Raw genomic sequence first — 19,234 nt, 5'->3', positions numbered from 1 at the left:
ATGAAAGTTGATATGACGGTTGGTAATAACCAGCAGATGACCCCTACTGATTTTGAGATCTGTACGTCAACGGTCAAGGTCACAGTGACCCTGAACAGTAAAACGGTTTCCGGATTATAACTCCAGAACACTTAGGCTTAGGATCATGAAAGTTGATAGGAAGGTTGATCATTACCAGCAAATGACCCCTATTGATTTTGAGGTCAGTATGTCAAAGATCAAGGTCACAGTGACCCGGAACAGTTAAACAGTTTCCGGATGACAACTCAAGATTGCTTGGGCCTAGGATCTTGAAAGTTGATAGGGAGATTGGTAATCACTAGCAAATGATCCCTATTAATTTTGAGATCAGTGTGTCAAAGGTCAAGGTCACAGTGACAAGAAACAGTAAAACGGTTTCCGGGCGATAACTCAAGAACGCTTGGGCCTAGGATCAGGAAAATGTAAAGGGAGATTGGTTATGACCATCAGATGACCCCTATTGATTTTGAGGTCATTAGCTCAAAGTTCAAGGTCACACTGGCCAGGAACAGTTAAACGGTTTCTGGACGACAACTTGAGAACGCTTGGACCAAGGGTCATAAAAGATGATAGAGAGGTTCATCATGACCAGCAAATGACCACTATAGATTTTGAGGTCAGTAGGTCAAAGGCCAAAGTTACAGTGACCCGGAACATTTAAACACTATCCAGACAATTACTTGAGAACGCTTGGGCCTAGGATCATGAAACTTGATAGAGAGGTCGATCATGACCAGTAAATGATCCCTATATATTTTGAGATTAGTAGGCCAAAGGTCAAGGTCACATTGACCTATAACAGTTAAGCCCTTTCCGGACGATACCTTGAGAATGCTTGGGCCTAAGATCACGAAACTTAATACGGAGGTTGATCCTGAAAAATAGATTTTGAGGTCAAAGGTCAAGGTTACAGTGACCCGGAACATTTAAACAGTTTCCGGACAATTACTTGAGAACGCTTGGGCCTGGGATCATGAAAGTTGATAGGACGGTTGGTCATAACCAGCAGATGACCCCTATTTATTTTGAGATCTGTATGTCAAAGGTCAAGGTGACAGTGACCCTGAACAGTAAAAAGGTTTCCGGATTATAACTCCAGAACACTTAGGCTTAGGATCATGAAAGTTGATAGGAAGGTTGATCATTACTAGCAGATGATCGCTGTTTATTTTGAGGTCAATAGGTCAAAGGTCAAAGTCACATTGAAGCAGAACAGTAGAACTTTTGTTTACAGTGAGCAAATAATTTCTGTTCCTTCTGCAATTACTGAATGCATCAAGGTGGGCATTTCGTGTTCGACGAGCTCTTGTTTTTAAATTACACTCCAGGGAAAGTTAAAGCTATGTTGATCTTTGCAGAGCTGCACTACATATCAACCTAATGTATTGCAATCATAGTAATACCGTATTTACCTATATACAATAATATAAATTGCATTCTGAAAATCTTCAATTGTTAACAGCTTTTTATATCTGTCAATACTAATCATCCTAGTACTTTAAACATAATCTGATTTTTGAATTGGTGGGAAAAACTGATATAAAAACACATGTATTGTGAAATATCATGTAAAACAAAAACAGAAATTTAACTTGGATGCATGTGACCTTGACCTGGACACATGATACATTGTCTTATAATGGTGAATATTCATGCCAGGTTATAAAGATATACATCCTTGCCTAAAAGAGTTACAGATCGGACAAAAAAAAATCAAAAATGTTTTATCTCCAAAGATGACCTTGGCCTTTAGGCCTCACCAAATTAAAAAGTTGTTCATCGGATTTGCCGCTCGTATATTTTCAGAAACACAAAAAAAAAATATTTTTTTTTTGTTTTTGGCTTGCGCTCGCCCCATTGAAAAAAATCAATCCAAAGTTTTTTGGTGCGCTACTTTTTACGGACGTAAAAGTGTATAAATACTTATACTTCCAGTCCCAGATTGTTCTCAAATGGATTTTAATCAAAATAAATACATACTACGCACACATCGTCTATAATAAATCATAATACTTATATCTAGTTGCATTAAAGTTATTTCCCCTTTATGCAGTTACGCCATTTTCTTCAAATGTTTACCAAATTACATACTACAAAAAATCGATTTATTTCATTGAAACTGGATGAAGAAAAACATACTAATTTGTTTGATAACATCAATCTACATTATTTTGGAAAGGGTAAATACTTATTGATGCATGTCACATCTGTTTTCTGTTTTTTTCCTGTCCAAATGATCAGCATTTGCATACGAAAGTTGGTGGGGTAAGGAATTTACATTACGAGTTGTTTTCAGGACAGTTTTGATTTTCAAATTTTCCAATCATTTAGTAGACTAACGTTAATGCACGTTAATCTCCATTTCAGACTTTAATTGAGACTTTGTTTCAACAAATTTAATATGTTATGAAAGTTTAAAGTTAGAAAAAAGAGCTGTACATAAGACATGCTGGACTTTTCTAAATCAGAGCTTTGCCAGTAAAAGGGACATAATAGTCAGAAGCTATTGAAGTACAGAGCTATTGGTCATTATATAAAACTTAATAAATGTTATTACCTTTTTTCACGAGTTCGCGTTGTTGTGCGTCTGCGGGTTAGATTTTCTCAATCCCTGGGGACTTACTTTTTAATTTAAAAGGGCTATACATTCTATTTTAAGGTTTTATTAGTCAGTCGAGAGCCAAATGAAGACAAATATATTTCTTCGCTCTTCGCTCGCTCCTGATTTTCTCAAAAACCAAAAAAAATATTTAAATTATTTTTTCGCTCGCCGCTTCAAATTTTTCAGAAAAAAATCCGATGAACAACTTATCAATTTGGTGTGGCCTTAGCTAGAGGTATAAGTCTTACATGTAACACTCCTATCTGTTATGGTGACTGTCTGTATCAAGTTAAATATCCATCCATGCAAAGGAAAGTTACAGACCAAAGCAAAACAAGTTACCTGATATCTTTGACCTCTAAGTGTGACATTGACCTTTGAGACAAGGGCGGCCTGGGTAATGACATATCGTCTCATTGCTCGGAACATTTATGCCAAGTGATTTTGAAATTCCATGAGAAATATTAGATTTTTTTACCAGATGCTCGTAGCCTGTGACTCACATGTGTGACACATTTTCTTATTATGGGGAACATTTGTGCCAAGTTATTTCAAAATCCCTTTATGTATGGAATAGTTATGCACCGGACAAGATTCAGACTATATTAACCTTTGACATCTAAATGTGACCTTGACCTTGCAGCTAGGCGTCTAGGGTTTGCGCATGACACGTCGTCTTATTACTGGGGAACCTTTTTGCCATGCAATTTTAAAATCCATTGATGAATGGCAGAGTTATGGATCGGTCACGAAACAGACCCTGTTGACCTCCAAGTGTGTTCTTAACCTTGAAGCTTGCGCATCACAAGTCGCATCAATATGGGAAACATTTGTCTAATTTATTTCAAAGTCCCATTAAGGATGGCAGACCCGACACGAGGTGTGAGGGACTGATGATAGCACGGAAGGACGGAAGGCGGGAGTGGGGGTTGGGGTGGGGATGGAATGGGGAAAGGACAAAAAAGTAACACTGAGTTCAAGTACCTATAGACATTTTTCGACCACCACACTGCACTTTTAAGTTGCTGTTTTCGTATACATGTTTTTAAAATATAATCAACTGGTATCAAAATGTACTTCTGCCTCCTTCACTAAGCAATCATGCATAGCATGCTGTGCATCATATAGACTCAATCTGTTTTTATTATAAAACGGAATAATATACATATGCAATACATAAACTTGTGAGTTGCAGATAACCTATACGTAAATTGACGACTCGCTTACTTGGACGGAATTTTGAATCCACAATGATAGGAAAATGAACAATACTTAATATACTTAAAACAAAATTGTGTACTTTGACAGTGTATCAGTTTTACAAATAAACCGCGTATTTTATTTTATTAATAAAAGTACCATTTTACTGTGCATAACAACTTTCCATCCCATTAGGTTTCTGAAAAGCCTGATTAACTTTAATGTGTACTTGAATGTTTGTGCAATTTTAATGTAACATGAGGCATTCCGCTTAAGTACATGTCTGCAGTGAACTAATTATAATAGCTGATCAATAGATGAAATTATTTACGACAGGTTAACAAAGTGTGAATATATTTTCTAGCAAAATTCTAGCTTCATTGTCGCTAGTTTGAATATTGTGAAGTAATTCGTCAAGGATAGAAGAAGTGAAACTATGATATAAATCATCAGAACATAACAGCAAAATGACTTTCAAACTTGAACATTATGCATGTTCGTTGCATAGGGCTGCATGTTCATTGCATAAGGCTTATACTGGTTTTCGAACATTATAGACTTATACTGGTTTTACGAACATAATTGACTTTCAAAGTCTATTTAAATAAGTATTCTGTAATAATGATAATTTCTTTCTTAGAAACACTGGTGTTCTTTCAAAAACCACTTTTCTCTCTAGACTCGACTGCAAACTTTCCAGAAAGTGGTATTAAAGAGGATATTATGGCAGACAAATTTGTTTCAAAGGACTAAAACGACTGTTGTCAGTCTATATACATTAACGCCCACCAGATTTACGTTGGAATATATTTTCCATCTTTGAAACCTTTTGTATTCGAGACACAAAATACCACATACAGGAGTGTTACCACAATTACTGAAATAACAGGTTGTACATAAATTGTGATTGGAACATAAAAGACAGATATTGGCGTTTATTTGCCAAAAATAAAGCATATCGGTTTTCCTCATTCCCACAAATAAGTTCAAAGAAATAACGTTCATTGTAGTATCAATAAAAAGACTAAATTTCATTAACTCCGAGATCACTAGTGAAAGTTCATTGGATAATTAACTGACGGTTTAGCTCTCATTATATAATGTGGACAGTCATGAAGTCCACCAATTAATTTGCCTTGATCAGTTCTACACTAACTAAACGACTCTCAGTTATTAAAAAGTTAATGATACACGTGATGTTTCATAAGTACATGTTTTTCGTCAGCGTATATTCGTTAGAGCAATAAGCTTAGTATTAAATGGCTATAAAATACAATCCTGCTTAACAACTAACTATTTATTGTTTTTTAATGAAACATAAAGTACATAGGTGCAGTCTGTAAAACGTAGAGGAAGCTTTGAATATGCTTAGATTAGTAATTAAAAAGGCCAAATTGTAAATTAAAACCGCATATAATGAGGTTTCTAGTATCAAACTTAAAAACAAGCAAAGCAGTTACAGTAAGGAGCAGTACGAACGATTTTACAATCCTTTGTATCGCAATATTTTGTTCTTTTCATGTATGTATCATTGTTTTACTATTCCATTCATTTTTTATTTCTGTGTATGCGTGTACACCATCTGTGTCTCAATTCCTGTCTGTTTGACTTCATTCTTGTTTTGGTTCAAATTTTATTATGCACTAACTGATAGCATTTTTTACACTAATGTTCACGTTACGAGACCAAAACTGTTTCGTTTGGCTTCACATTTTCAGTCGCAGTTGAATGTAACTGAGATATCAACCAGTAACTTATCATTTGTTTTTTGTTTTTGTTGTTTTGTTTTTGTCATAGGCCCTGATCAGTTTTTGTTTCACTTTTTTGAACACTTTCGATCAAAGTATGAACTTTAGCCAAATTTATTTCAGTTCTAAAATCATGGAAACAATTAACACTATTACATTAGTGAATGATACATTGATGTAAAAGGCCAATTTTATGAATAAATAAATAAAAAAGAATTTGAACCATTCTCACATTTTTGGCTTTTTATAGAGTTCCGTTTAAACTAGTTCTACTGGATGCGAAGCAAATATTGCTACCTTTCATGAAAAGTTCTATGCATCCAAGGGACGATATGGTAGACTTAATTTCACTAATACCCAATAAAAATTGCAACGATAAAATTGAGATATGTAGAAAGTCAGTTGAAATCTCACTGATTATTTTTATTTTATTCAAGTGCAGTGCTTTCATAACATGATAAAACTCATTTGAATAAATTTGTTGGGTTTAGCGGCATATCAATCTAATAACTGGTCATTTTTTTTGGAGGCATAGAACGCAACACAGCAAAATAGCAGATCTGGTTTGCCCGAGACTATTAATGAGAGGTTATGAATTGATCACAACCCTCACGTCACCTAGCGGCTTTAGCGAAATGTTGAATTGACCCAATGATCGCAAATGACTAGAATACTGACTCAAAGTCCGCGTAGTAGTTTTACAGCCACCGCTAATCACTGAAAGACGGGTGTTGTGATAGTGTTTGATAAAATATTGGTAGATGGAGTTTGAATGAGTCAATATATGAGAGGTCATTTAATTTGCGTACCAAGCATCAGCTTCAGCAGAATTCTAGTAAATTCAAATGGACTCCACGATCACAAATGGTCAGATAATATACACACTGACCCAAAGTACAGGGAGTCAGTTTACAACAGCCACACATCACTTAAGGACTTCTGTTGCGATGGTTAATAGAATGTAAAAGAAAATCTTTCGGAAGCATAAACGTAACCAAGTATATTGTAAAAGACTCAGTCTGACTAAGTCTATTCATGAGAAGCATTTACATTTGAAAACCCTTCAAGTCCCCAAAAGTACCGGCTTCTTAACTTTTCTAGAAAAGTTAAGATTGTCTTCGTGGTAACAAATAAGCAGACTCAAGTACGTAGAGCCCTTTTGCAGCCACCACTGTATTCATTTGTAATCCTTATGTATTAAGTAAGGTAGAATAATTGGTAGATATGTAAAACCAAACTGTCTATACTCGCTAGAATGCATACGCTATTAAAGTAAATAACTGACACGAAATATATTCTAATTGCAAGGACATAGACATCGTGTTTTGAACTGAACTATGTTTATACAATTATCTAAACTTATAGTCATGAAACATAAGCTTTATCTTCTTTTACCTCTTTAGAAAACAGGTATTTTGATTTTATGCACAGAAGTTGACAAACATGACTGAGTGAGTGAGTTTACCCTATCATGAATTATTCTAAACAAATCTAATGTACTTCATAAAACGGAAACATAAACAAGTAACGATTTGCAAAATGGATTGCGTTTGTTTTGCTTAATTAGTTTGGAATGAAATTTAAAAATAAACAGAAAAGGGTGGTTTCGATCTCAATGTTCTCCCTAAATCTAGATCTATTATTTACGTATTATAACAAGAGAATGAAGAACTAAAATAACCGCAAAAGAATACATGATACAACTTCTATTTACAATCCTGTGACTTTGGAACATAGTCGGATTTACCAGTTAAAACTCCTCGACGAGTATTTTGCCACTGACAGTTGTGTTACTGATTTCCTTTATTCGTTCGTCTATTCCTCATGACTGTTTCACTCAAAATCATCGTCCAGTCCCAACAAAATACTTGTATAATGTACAATGATCGACGCCAGATAGTTCAACACAGTATTTTTGTTCTTTGCAAACTATGATGTAACATAACATTTTGTAATATGATTCTTCGAAAATAGCGAATCAATGATTTCTCACATATGCGATATGGGTATCGTGCAAATAAAATCATTTGAGCGCTTTTTGATTATAATATAATTGTCTTGCATGACCTACACATTCCGATCGATTTGTCGGTTCGGTCTTGCATGACTTAGTCTTACACATCCGGTATATTATGGATGTAGTTTATAAAATTCGAAAAATTAAACATAATGCTTATTTTAATCAAATATTTGTAAAACGTGTCAAAAAATTATCAAAAGGGGATACAATGCGAAAATCGTTAAGCACAGTGCATATTTGGTGATTGACCCCTCTATAGTTAATCGCTACGCTTTTCTATTGGATGGTGCGATGAGTAATAAAGTGTAAGATTCCTTGAATTTTTCTCCTAAATCCTACAAAAACGGACTAAAGGGAGTGGAATTTTTTCTTGCAGCTTTCTTAGTCGTGGCTCTTGGTGCTCTGACTTTAGAGAAGGTGTCGAGTACATTGGTGTAATTTTACCTTAAATTAACCCTATTTGTATGTTTTACTTTATATGATCTAGTATTTAATGTTATAGCCTTTCTCAGCGTGGAGTGATTTTATTTACACTGTCTTGCCTAACTTGTTGAAAATAGGATAAGTGCGAGATTGGCATTCCCTAAACGCGTTTAAACCCACAGTTTCCTTTTTATAGGTTACTGACCGTTCCAAGGCGGTGTCCCTATTTTCAGCTTGTTTTCTGTCCGTTTGTTGTTCTCCTCACTACCCCTGTTACCCCCATCGCTCCATCGCATCGCTCTCCCTTGCATTTAGGCTTCCTTTTACCATGAGTAAGTTACCATGCATACCATAAATTTGTCCGCCCGCCGTCCTTACCCCTTACCACCCCACCCCCATCTTTCTGTATTTTGGATATATTTATTATGTACTTGTTGTTTTTTTAAGCAACCGTCTGTTATATTTTTCCGTTACAGCTTCTTTTTTTATGGGCATACTTGGCGATGCATAGCCTTATGGCTGTGTTTGGGGTGCTCTGTGATCCCTTACTTTTTTATCTTTTATACATTCCAGTCGATTTGTCGGTTCGGTTCACCTGTAGATCATTATGTCTGCGTTCCAGATATTTGGTGTATTGCTCCATGATTTGAAAAAGTACAAACACAAGTTTATACAGAATGCACGACACCCAAACCATCAACAGTTGAAGGATATTTATCATATACTTCCTATTAGTAGAATTAAATCCCTTAGAAACAAAATCTAAGCCCATAGCGCCGAGATAATCGTGCCCAACTGTAGCTTGTTTTAGTCTTTAATCATACAAAAAAGCAGACTCGATTCCTATTTTTAAAAATAAAGTGAAACTCTACAATGAAAAAGTGTTGAATGGATTGCAGCTAGACATTTGTGATCAAGAACGTCAACTAACGAGAGATGTAGTCAACCAAGTGTTTGTCTTACATAAATCACGTTGCTAAACAGTAAATGCAATGTTGCCAATAGCCCGTACTTTGTAAGGACATAAAAGACAGTTGACAGGAGAATGCTGTATCATTTTTATATATTTTAAAGCTTATCATTTTGTTAAAAATATTGCATTTTAAAGATGACAGCTATATGCCACATTTTAATCGCTTTTTTATGTTGCTCTTTTCGTAAAATATGGTATACCTCCTATCTTGCATATGCGGCCTTTTTGCGAATGTTTTTTATATTTAAGCTAGCACTGTTCAGAGTATTTGTTTCACTATTGAAAATGGAAGAAGTGTGTAAATGGCTAGCCAGGGACAAACAGATTAACCACAATTACACTTAGTTTATGCACACATTTCATTGTAAACTTTGTGTTAAGTTTTCGACTAGCTTGATGGCATTAGAAAAAGCGATATCTATGCATTTTAGCATGTAATTATGTGAAGCAGTCTTTAACCAATTACACTTTCCTTAAATCATACTAACATCTTAAAACCTATTTCATGCTACATCTACAATGCATTTTGAGAAAACAGTTACGTGATTTAAAAATAGCACATTTTCGACAATTCATTTCACAATAAAATTAATGTTTTGAAACGAGCCTTCGTCTTTCCAGTTTTATTGGAGAATACATAAAATGTAGCTTTTGTTTTCGTATGATGTGAATCTTAAGTTTGTAGTTGCGGGTCCGCTACATGTCCGCTACATGTTGTTGTAATGTATTTCAATATCGGTCATAAAATCATTTACATCTTAATGAACGTGAAAGACCTGATTTATAAGTTATTCAAAATTGTCTTCACTTTGTATAATGTAATTAAAAGATAAAAGTGTTTCCTTACGAAAATTATAACCTAGAAAAACGTCGCCCAGGCGCCAGAAAAAAACATTGGATTAAAGCATTCAAACAATTAACCAGCAATGAAAAAATGATATTTGGTGAAGCATTATTGAACTATGTAAATGAACCAACGCACAAACCTTGTAAGAACAATGCAAACTTCATCATTCTGCAAAACAATGGAAATTTATTGGTAACATAAAACATTCTTTTAATTTGATTTGCTGTCTTAATTATAAGTGCAGTTCCATATGAAGAACCCCAATGGAAATTATCGTTCACTGTACCAGAGTGTCCTCGTTCGCTACATTAGTTATTGTCTCAAGTGCATTGAAATTGTAATATATCATACTATAAATGTGATAAAAAATGGGGAAATGTCCAAATAATGTTATGACATAATAATTATGTCGTAATAAAGACCGAATTATAACTTGTAATGCTCGTATATTGCATTACATAAAGATTGTTCAAAATGATAGGGCCGTACGCTTGATTTTTTGCAAAACTGATTTGAAAAATTTGGAACTCACACAAGTTTCCATAATGGTCGTCTATTGGAAAATCACAATTTTGATAACACGTCCAATGTTTTCCTCAATGTAGATTTTTACTGAAGCTTTTCACCGTCGTAAATAAACAAATGGTCTAAAATATAGTGAAATAAAATGTACAGGTTTGTGAGTTGTGTGCCCATGATTAAAGGGATTTGCACATAACACACTCATACTAGGGATTATTTAACTTATCAAACGTTTAATATCACATTAAAATTTTAATCTTTAGAAAGATTTAACACGTTGCCGTTATAATAGATTTACTCAAGGCTGTATTCTACTGTGACAGGGAACAGAACAAACCTATTTGAACAATTTACGCTCAGAACAATATTTAAAAGTTTATTTACATGAATGAATATTTACAAAACAATAAAAAGGGGGAAAACGAATGATGAGCTCATTTTCTATTAAAGAAGTCACAATTACAGACGTTTCAGACCGATACTGGTTAGTACTGGTACAGAATCTAGGAGCACTGGTTAGTACTGGTACATAATCTAGGAGCACTGGTTAGTACTGGTACAGAAACCAGGAGCACTGCTTAGGTTAACTGTCTGTTGTTTAGTAATTAAAATAGATATCTCTTTTAGGGGTTTCCACATGTTTCCAGTCTGCAATAAAATAGCACGTAAACGAATTACACAACTTATTATATACTGTTCCATCGTCGGGTACAAAGATCTTGGCGGGTGAGGCACAACCACGGAACTAAATTCTTCAGCTCTGGGTAATCACATTCAGGCGAGATATGTTGATCACGGGTATATCACTTCCGGGACGTGACATCACCAGGAAATGTGTCGTCCGGTGGAAGAAGCTAAAATATATAAAATATGGTAAGCACCATAGCAAATACAAATAAAAGCACAAACTGATATGTTGGCTACACCATACCTCTGAAGGCTCCCATGAATAATACGTGCAAGTAATACAACAAAGTATACGTGCCATCAAGTTCATACGTCAACTGAATACAATACGTCACCTAGTATTCCTATCAATCCTCGTGTTAATTACTTACTTGACTTACTAAAGTTTCAGTATGATAAGGACGTGAAAAGATAATGATAACAAATCATATAAGTACAAAATTCCTTTTATAGACAAAAGAATAATTGCAGTTATTATTCATAACAACAACGTAATGCAATAGCCGGTAGGAACGATAACTCTGTATTATCGACTTCCATGTAGAAAACGGACAAATTGAAGGTTATGCACAACACACAAACACAATATCTTCAAACATATCTTTACACAATATGCAATGAAATATTGAATATTCTATATACAAGTCAAACTTTTCATTTATAGTAAAACACGCGTCATACCAAATACGTAAAAATGGTACTAGTAGCTTCCTCGCTTGGCGCTCTGTCTGGTCAGCCCGGTGTCAGTATTATGTGACTGGGTGGGGTATCATATCACGTGTCTACGGCGTGATATTCCAGTGAGGCAGCACTATAAAGTTGGGCAGTGTGCTCACTGCTACAAGTAGACACCGTCGTTTATATGACTGAAAAATTGTTGGAAAAGACGTTAAACCCGAACACACACACACACACACATAGTAAAACACACGGTGCACGGATACACTGATATCGTACATGGACAAATACAATGCAATACTGGCGTTCCATAGGGTACAACGAAATTTGACAAATAAGGTACTTACATAACATTACACAACTTTCGATATAAATTTGACACCTAATACAAGTGAAAATTCCTAGATTCCTCTTTCGAAATAAATAATATATAAAAGTCAGAAACATTTAGTAAATAAGCATGGCAACTCGAAACCAGCTAATAGCTTGCAGAAAAGTAAACATTTTATACAGTTCTTTAGAATAAACAAATATTTACTAAACAAAATCACATTTAAAAGAAAAATACAAAAACTAACAAATAAACTTCTTACCTCGATCGAGCAAAAACAAGTTCTGCAAAGAATTGTGTAGAGTGACATTCTGTCAGTTGGTAATGCATGGTAATCTAGATTTGTGTTCTTGGCTTGGCTTTGTCCCGTCTAAATATTGTTTTTTTTTGCAATTGAATCACGACAGAGTCGTGAAATTGACTACTCACCCATGGCAGAAATTTCTACAATTAAAGGCCCGTTACAGTGGTTTGAGGGATAAAAACATGAATTACTGTTTTAAAATTAATAACTTCCTTATTACTGAAACGAATTTCATGGACATCTATGTTATTAAATTCAGAAATACGTGAAATCTGACATTAACTTAAATTTATCGCATAGTGCGGCAATTTTCCTTTGATCTTTGCAGCATGTTATACATAGTAACACACATTATTACTACAAAACTGTGCTGATATCTTATAAAACTGTTGCGATATATATCAACACGGAAATCTCTATAGAGTTTCATAAGAAAAAAAGTGTTCCGATATATATCAGCACAGTAAAACTGTTCCGATATATATCGGAACACTTTTTCTCTATTGAGGTCCTATCAAGGGAGTATAATTTTTTCCTTTCAAAGAAAAGATGATTTTAGCTCCAATTTACAGTTCACAGAGAAAGAATTGTCACAAACACCTACATTTATAAAGTAAAAGAATAAATAAACTAGAATATTTCAAAAACTTGATAGTTATTGCCAAATTCAGAAATACATGAAATATATGAAATTCTGAGATTTCTCAAATGTTTCTTTTTCTTTGATTTTTTTTACAAACAAAACAACAAGTTTTACAATATGTCTGGCCAATGAAATGCAAAGATTTAAAACCAATGCAGAAATTTGTTGGGTACTTTTATCTGGGGAACATCTAAAACAGAAGTTTTAGTGTTTCAGTCAGCGAGGCGCAGAAAGGGAATCAAAATAGTAAAAATAATAATAAACAAATTTAAATGAAAATAATATATAAATTTTAATGATAAACTATGCGATAAAACAGTTATAATATGTAGTGCTCGTGTGTTACCAGGATATATCAGAGCTAGGGGTACATCTCGTTATTTTTCTCTTCACATATCTGTCTCGGCCTACCGGCCTCGACGGTATGTGCAGAGAAAAATACCCTCGATGTACCCCTAGCTCTGATATATCCTGGTAACACACTCTCACACATACTATAACTATTACATCTCAACAATTTACAGAAGATGATGCAATAATCTGTCTTCTTACTATATATACTTTGAGGCCCGTATGTTAATTTGTGACATGAACGTTATCCGGAACTTCCGGTTTTCAAACGTGCACAGCTACCTATAGTGGGGACAGTTATCGCTCTTTACACTACCTAGAACAAAATGAGGTTAATTTTTACTCGATAATTTGTGCAAACCATTTGGTAAAAAACATATTTTCTATGTCTGTTTCTATGAGTGAATGTTGTAAAAAAAACTACATCTAAACAACCCATAACCTTTATTCAAAGGATCCGGTCTGTATAAAAATCAACTTACATTAAGCAAAATTCAACCAAAATAACAAAGACTTTACTAGTATATTTGCAGAATATTCAATCCAATCAACTTACTTTAAGCAAGTACGCCCGCTAGCTTAACAATGAAAGTGCAGATCTACAGACCGTTGGGTCGTGGGTTCGATCCCCGGGTGAGTTGTATGTTTTTCGTAAAAATTGATCTGTCTGAAATCATTCTTCCTCCTCCTCTGATTCATGTGGAGAAGCTGACATTTACTTACAGAAAACAGGTTAGTACTGGTATAGAATCTAGGAGCACTGGTTAGTTCTGGTACAAAATCCAGAAGCACGTGTTAGTACTGGTACAGAATCCAGGAGCACTGGTTAGTACTGGTACAGAATCCAGGAGCACTGGTTAGTACTGGTACAGAATCCAGGAGCACTGGTTAGTACTGGTACAGAATCCAGGAGCACTGGTTAGTACTGATACAGAATCTAGGAGCACTGGATAGTACTGGTAAAGAATCCAGGAGCACTGGTTAGTACTGGTACAGAATCCAGGAGCACGGCTTAGGTTAACTGTTTGTTGTTTAGTAATTAAAATACTGTTGGAAAATGGAGCAAACCAAACGAAAACATGAAACCTTAAGAAAGTTCGTAACAAAAATTCACAATTTCAGTTGTATGTTTGCCGTGTACTTCATCCGTTCAAACAACTTTACATAAAGCTCATCCCGAAAAAACACTTACCTTTTTCTAGTAATTCAATGATATTCAGAATCAAACTGAAATCAGATATATAAAATATTCTGACGCAACACTTCCGTTATGAAACAAAGACGTCAATGTAAGTTCTAACAAAAATAAAAACAACAGTAGAAATATAATTTGTTTCTGAATACATTCTAAACGCCAAAAAAGATATGTGCCTTCGAGTCTCAAATAGAGCATTAAATAACAACATCGCGTAACAGTTATCAGCAATCTTACTGCATGTCTGCATTACCTTATGGTCAGTATGAAAGGGAAAGTATATTGGGACCTGCTCGAGCTTCATCCCTAGAACTGTCATATGTATGGATATTTAAAACACATTTCCGTCATAGAATATAACTCGTAACATCCGTAATTCAACAAATTAATGAATTTTAGTTCGGATCAGGTTCAAGGAAGATCACAATAGTTGAAACGAATCTACTTAAAATGATGTTCGTGAAACAAGTTACACCTAACTCTTTGTCGTAACAAGGCTTTATAACACGGGTCCCTAAAGACAAGTAAGAATTAGTTTGAAACATTTAAAGTACTGGAAAAATTATTTCTGACAATTCTTATGCAATTTATATAAGCTTTGCCGAAGATCAATAAGGTCCTCGGACAAAAGACGAGATATTTCATGAAGTTTGAACGTTTGACTGAAAATAAAGTATTTATTGATTATGTTGATATCACCATGGACGATTGTTATTTGGCATTTGATTTAAACAGTCATATGACAATGTCATTTCAGCTTATTCTTAAAATTTCTAAATAACAAGGAATTTGCCTTCTGTTGTATACGAATACATCAGATCAACATAAACACTTGATTAGTAACATAAATACAGTGTTATAATCTTATTAAACAATGCTACTTTCATGAAAAATAAGGTCAAGGTCAAGCTTCATCTACCTGTACCATGTCTGTAAGCCACTGTGTATGTGCAAATGATGGATATTTACTCGTAAATACTTGTACTAATGTATGCTTTATTTTCAGTTAAATTTATACTGAAATAATTATAAACGATTATCTGATAATTCCTGATAATTTCTTATTAAATTTGGGAATATAAAACTATTTGTAACATGTTAAGTTCTGCTCAACGTAAGACTAAAGGGCGTAGACGGTAGCATGCATTTCTACTGCATGCATTTCTTGTACCGTTCATGAAAAGGCCCAATAAAATTTTCATTTTTGTCGAGTTTGTTGACCTGTGGAGTTTCCACTTACTCTATTTCTTGGTGTTGTAACAATTACACCCTCCAAAAATGCATACTGTTAGGCAGAAAAAGCAAAAGGGTGGTTTCAATTTTTATATTAGATTGTGTATTCTACGTGTAGATGCCAACGTATGTATATGAAATGTACCTCTTAGCCGGAATGAAAGAGCAGGACAGACAAATATAACGTGCACTCGTAACTGACACTTTAGAAAACAATGGGATTGAATCATATATTTTCCATCAGATACAGTACATGATTAAGCCCTTTAGCAAATATGTATTTATATCTGCTCTGCGGGATACGGGATTGTTTTCATTTCTTAAAGTTGCAGTTGCATGTGTGATTGAAAACTGCACCAGGCCGTATCTTAATTTCTTGTTCATTGTAAAATCATTATTCCTTATCGGGTTCCACCAATGCAAGGGGATCGGAAGAATACTGAACTTTTCATCACCAATAAAACAGTTTGTCCAGTTTGCGCTGCCAAAGGTGCTTCTATATCAAATACGTTTGTATAGCCGACGAGTGTGTCTCTTTTCTTTCCTCACCAGCTCAAAATCAGTCTATTTTGCATAAGTATCGGTTATTGTATTATATTCACAGTCTGGGTAATTGTGAACAGAAGTGCGAACAAGCATTGTTCCTAGACAAACAAGTTTCCAAGTTGGGATTTTTTTTCAGGAAACAGACACTCGGCAGAACTGATGATTCTATTAGCATTGATCTTGGAGAAGTAATGTTGTCAAACATTTGTACTGATCAAAATTGAATGAATAAGTCAGACAGAAGGTAACGAATCCTTAAATTCGCAGAAAAGATCAAACGTCTTAGAGTTTACAATCATTAATTTTAGATTTTGTTATCTAGAAAAAGACACAAACCAAGTTTTTCTTTCATTCAAAAGTTCAAAAGCCCCTGTTATCAACACTCTGACAGGTTGGACGTTTTTTTTTCATTAGATAAAAACTCATAATGTATTTACCTCTCCAGATCAATATTCTCTGTATATATCTGTATTCCCAGTAGCATTTGATCAAGACTGATTGTACTGATTATATATACGTTTATTATACACGTGCATTGCTGGTATATAATGGATAAGGTATCGAGTAACAATTGCCACTAAACTACTGGTTTCTTAAAATCACCCAGGATATAAATGTTACCAGTAACGCATATCAACATACAGTCAATGATTATGGTATTGCTATAAAATAAAACTATTGCGACCTATTTAATACATGTTGTTGTTTTTTTGCAGAAGAGTATTAGAGTGAATTATATCTGGCATTTTCCAGCGGAAAATAGCAAATATAAGAAATTATAAAATGGGTTAATGAATATAAAATATGAAATAAAAAGAAAAAATGTTGTTTATTTTTACATGTAAGATATTTCACTCATTAACACCATGTGTACCATTTTACTCTTCATCCTGTGTTCACTCGTGATAGATAATTCAATATAACACTGAAACAAACAATATCATGATAATGTTAGTTTCAAATATCATTGCCGCTTTAAGTGTGTTGTTACTGCATATTCGTTATCAAACTAAATTGAATTCGTAACTTCTTGATTAATTCCCTCCTTGGCTGCCATATCCAAACATTTTCCGTTTGCATGATTGTAGTGGCGTTATGGGGTCAATGAAATAATTAAAGCCAAAATAAAATAAGCCTACATGTACTTTTTGAAAGATCTTCATTCTTTTACAGAACTGGCTCATTTTAACGTGAACACTGGGAACAAATCGCTATAATATGGAGGCTATTGAAAGAAAGTCATTTCTGCTGCAACAGCTGCTATGAAAAGAAATAAATCAACAATATCTACTTTTCCGTCTTGGTTTGAATGACTTTGCTTGGTAATAATTGAAAAAGAATCTCGTGATGATTATAGTACATATAACATTCCTTCTACCAAGAAATTATTTTGTAATCATTATTTTATCTCCAGGCTACATTACAAAACAGGATAACTGATAAGAATGATTTTTCAAGAAATCACAATTAACTTCGTGGTCACGTAGACTTGGCGTATCAGAGACATTCAATTAGTAATTGAAAATAATAAAACAGAGTATTTTCTATATATACTTTTTGTACTCAAACACACCCTGCGATACAAAATGCCTGATAGTGCGTTATAGTCTGTAAGTAATAAATTAAGTAATAAATAACAAGAAATAAAGTCATCCAGGGGTTCCGTAGTAGCTTACCAACTGATATATAGACATTGACACTGGAGAATGTTTTATATCTAGTAACAATAAAACAATAATAAATTAAAATTCTAATAAATGTCCCGCCGGGGTTTAGCAAGCTAAGAATTTTAATGATATCGCACATGTGTCTGCTAAGCAATGAAATGTATAAATAGTTTTGAAATTATTTTCACAAATTCTGTAAGGAGTAAGTCTAATCAGCTGAATGTGTTTCTTGTATGTCAGACTGTACGGTCATATCTTAGGTTTGATATTATTATTATTGCTTTAATGAAGGCAAAAACTGGTATAATCATTAGCTTATTAGATTCCAATGTATTTTGGAAACAATATGCCTTATTCAATCAATACTTTAATAGCTTCTGCCTGTTTGGACTGTGTTTGACGTTCTTAACTTATAACGTGGCTATTTTTCATTAAATCATTGTTATTGTTTTAACGCTCACAATTGTACTGTATCTTGCTGCGACTGTAAAATAAAATATGTTCCCATACATGTTAAATCAAAGTTGTTTACGTTGCTTTGTATTCTGTGTTGTTAGCTATAACCCCTTCCACCTTTTGAATTTTGGTTTGTTTCTAAGATTTTTCTTAGTCTAGTCTTAACTAGTACTAGTAAGTCAGTTTAATCATCTTGCCTACTTCTATACTTGTCGACTGTCAGACATATAGGGAGAAAAGACCAATCACTGTGGCGGCATTGGTTTTTTAATAATTGGAAGAATTTGATTAATCCTGGCGAAAGATAACACAAGGACCATTTGTGTGAAAGTATTTAAAAATATGGCCAGCAGTTTCAAACAAGAACATTTTTTAAGTTTCCTTTCTCTATATATATACAGGAAAAACATACCACGCCCTCTGGCGGCCATGTTTTTAAAGGAATCTGAGTAATTTGAACAATCTTGGTAGATGATCACATAAGTACCATATGTTTGAATGTATTTAAAATCGGACCAGCAGTTTCATACAAGAAAATTTTCACTATGTACATATTTGGAAAAGAGACAACGCCGCCTGGTGGCCATATGTTTTAGCGAATCGTAATTATTAGACGGTTACGTAACGACCATTTGAATGTTTGAGTGAGTGAGTGAGTTGGGTTTTCCGGCGAATCGACACAAATGGTCATATATCGCCGAGAAGAAGTCATATTGCAAACGCCAACTGTAAAGCCTAAACATTGATTTAAAAATGTAAAGCATACCTAAAAACATCCATGTAAAAA

Source organism: Mercenaria mercenaria, chromosome 7 (genome assembly GCF_021730395.1).
Source record: "Mercenaria mercenaria strain notata chromosome 7, MADL_Memer_1, whole genome shotgun sequence".
In the NCBI taxonomy this organism is placed as follows: domain Eukaryota; kingdom Metazoa; phylum Mollusca; class Bivalvia; order Venerida; family Veneridae; genus Mercenaria; species Mercenaria mercenaria.
Note: the sequence above shows the minus strand (reverse complement) of the source record.